We start from the raw sequence: 2,692 nt of genomic DNA on the forward strand, positions 1-2,692 counted from the left end.
TAGAGTCTCACTCTGTCTCTCAGGCTGAAGTGCAGTGGCACAATCTTGGCTCACTGCAACCTCTGCCTCCCAGGTTAAAGTGATTCTCCTGCCTCAGCCTCCCAAGTAGCTGGGATTAAAGGTGCGCTTCCATGCCCAGCTAATGTTTGTATTTTTAGTAGAGACAGGGTTTTGCCATGTCGGCCAGACTGGTCTCAAACTCCTGACCTCAAGTGATCAGCCCTCCTAGGTCTCCCAAAGTGCTGGGATTACATGAATGAGCCACCACGCTCACTCTGAACTAGGGATGCTAATAGTGAATATGGTAAAAATGGAGAAGTAGGACTTATAAATGAAAGACCTTCTAAAAGAAAAAATTAACAGGAATTAGCAACACAGGAGAAGAATGATAGGAGATTAAGTTATTAAACTTCCTGCCATTGAAAATCCCCGGTTATAGGCTAGAAAAACACTCAATGAAGATACTATCAAAAAAATGAAAGCATCAACTAAGGAGGATGAGGGGGAAACGTGAACTAAAAGGCTTCTTAAAGCGCTTCCCATCAGAGATTACAAACTTTTACGTGGTTTTAAATAGTATTCCTAAATCTAGGCAATTGAGAGAATAACAATATTGTTAGCAGAAAAGGCAAGTCCAGTGGGAAGAAAGGAAAGCTCATCTGGTAGAAAAGAGAAAGTACACAGTGGAAACAACGCCTGGGTTGGAAGTAACATGACAAAAATAAAGGCAGAACAAGAGCATCAAGGCACTAGACCAACCAAAAGGAATAAAAACAGAAAAGGAATCAATGGATCTATCAGATCAACACAGCTAATTATAACCATGAAAGAGTAGTTTGAATAGGACAGGGGAAAGAAAAGCCCAGGTGTCCAAAGAACTAAGAATTGGTAATAGGAAGGCAAGGGGACAGTTCACAACTACAAAAAGCTCACTAATTAATGTATTAAAGCGATCAGTCTAAATTGTATTTCCATTTGTAAATTACTGAATCAATTTAAGTGTTATAGCACTTAAAGATTCCCATATTTAAAACTACTTTCATTGGCTTGTCTCCATTCTGCCCCTTGTGTCTTTGGGCAAATTCTACAGGGTCTTGAAGATATTCTTAGACTCCTCCCTTGCACTTATGCTAGACCAAAACACCTTTCGGATACTCAAAATGTATATTGGTATAATTAAAGTATTTATTTTAAACTTATTTGTTTAAACATGGCTTCTCCACTAGATTGTAATCTTTTAAAGTAGATACCATGGCTGATATGTTGTACTTACAACTTCAAATACAATGCATATCACTTGATACTGAGTATCAAATCTTTATGGATGACCTAAAAATGTCTCTTCTGGCAACCTTGTCTTTGAATTACAATAGCTATTAAGAGTTGACTGGTCTGGTGCGTTGTTTCACACCTGTAATCCCAGCACTTTGGGAGGCCGAGGCAGGTGCATCATTTGAGGCCAAGAGTTCGAAACCAGCCTGGCCAACATGGTGAAACCCCATCTCTACTGAAAACACAAAAATTGCTGGGCACAGTGGCTCACTCCCGTAATCCCAGTACTTTGGGAAGCCAAGGCAGATGGATCGGATGGATCACTTGAGGTTAGGAGGGGTTCAAGACCAGCTTGATTGACATGGAGAAATCCATGTCAATAGGTTTCTAAAAATAAAAAATTAGCCAGGCATGGTGGCGCACGCCTGTAATCCCTGAGGCAGGAGAATCGCTTGAACCTGAGAGGCAGAGGTTTCAGTGAGCCGGGATTGCACCATTGTACTCCAGCCTGGGCAACAAGAGTGAAACTCCGTCTCAAAAACAAAACAAAACACAGCCACATAAAATTAGCCAGATGTGGTGGCATGTGCCTCTAATCTCAGGTACACCAGAGGCTGAGACAGAATTGCTTAAACCCAGTAAGTAAAGGTTGCAGTAAGCCAAGATTGCGCCTTTGCACTCCAGTCTGTGCAACAGAGCAAGACTGTCTCAAAGAAGCAAAAACAAAACAAAAAGAGTTGACTGTGCTTGATTTTCCCAAGATACTGTCTACTTTTAGGGTACCAATTTAGATAAATGTATCTTGGTCTTCTTTGTAGGTCCTCCCTTCTCAGTTTCTAAATTTTCAAGTTCCCAAGTCTTGTCCAAAGTCCTTTTTTTCCCTTTTTACACTTTCTCCCATAGCTCAGATATAATCTATATGGGGGTTACCAGCCACTCGTATTTCATTTTAAACAAAAAGTTTAAAACCAAAAAATAAATACATGTTTAAGAATAGAAAGCTTCTCAAATAATATAAAGAAAGAAAACTATTTTTGTATGGCTGTACAATGTGTTTGTGGTTAAAAGTCAAAACGTTTTAAAAAATTAAAATATTTATAAAGTTTCTGTAGCCTGAGAATACAATGTTTATGAAGTCTACAGTATTGTGCCGTAATGTCCTAGGCCTTCACATTCATTCACCACCTACTGACTCATCCAGAGCAACTAACGTAGAGTTTTGTGAGCTCCACTTATGATAAGTGCCCTATACACATGTACCAGTTTTTATCTTTTAGACCATATTTTTATTGGATATTTTCTATCTATGGATATGTTTAGATATACAAATGCTTATGCCTACTGCATTCAGTATAGTAACATGCTATACAGGTAAGTAACCTAGGAACAATAGGTTGGGCTATACAACCTAGATGTGTGT

Source organism: Cebus imitator, unplaced genomic scaffold (genome assembly GCF_001604975.1).
Source record: "Cebus imitator isolate Cc_AM_T3 unplaced genomic scaffold, Cebus_imitator-1.0 Scaffold477, whole genome shotgun sequence".
NCBI classification, from domain to species: domain Eukaryota; kingdom Metazoa; phylum Chordata; class Mammalia; order Primates; family Cebidae; genus Cebus; species Cebus imitator.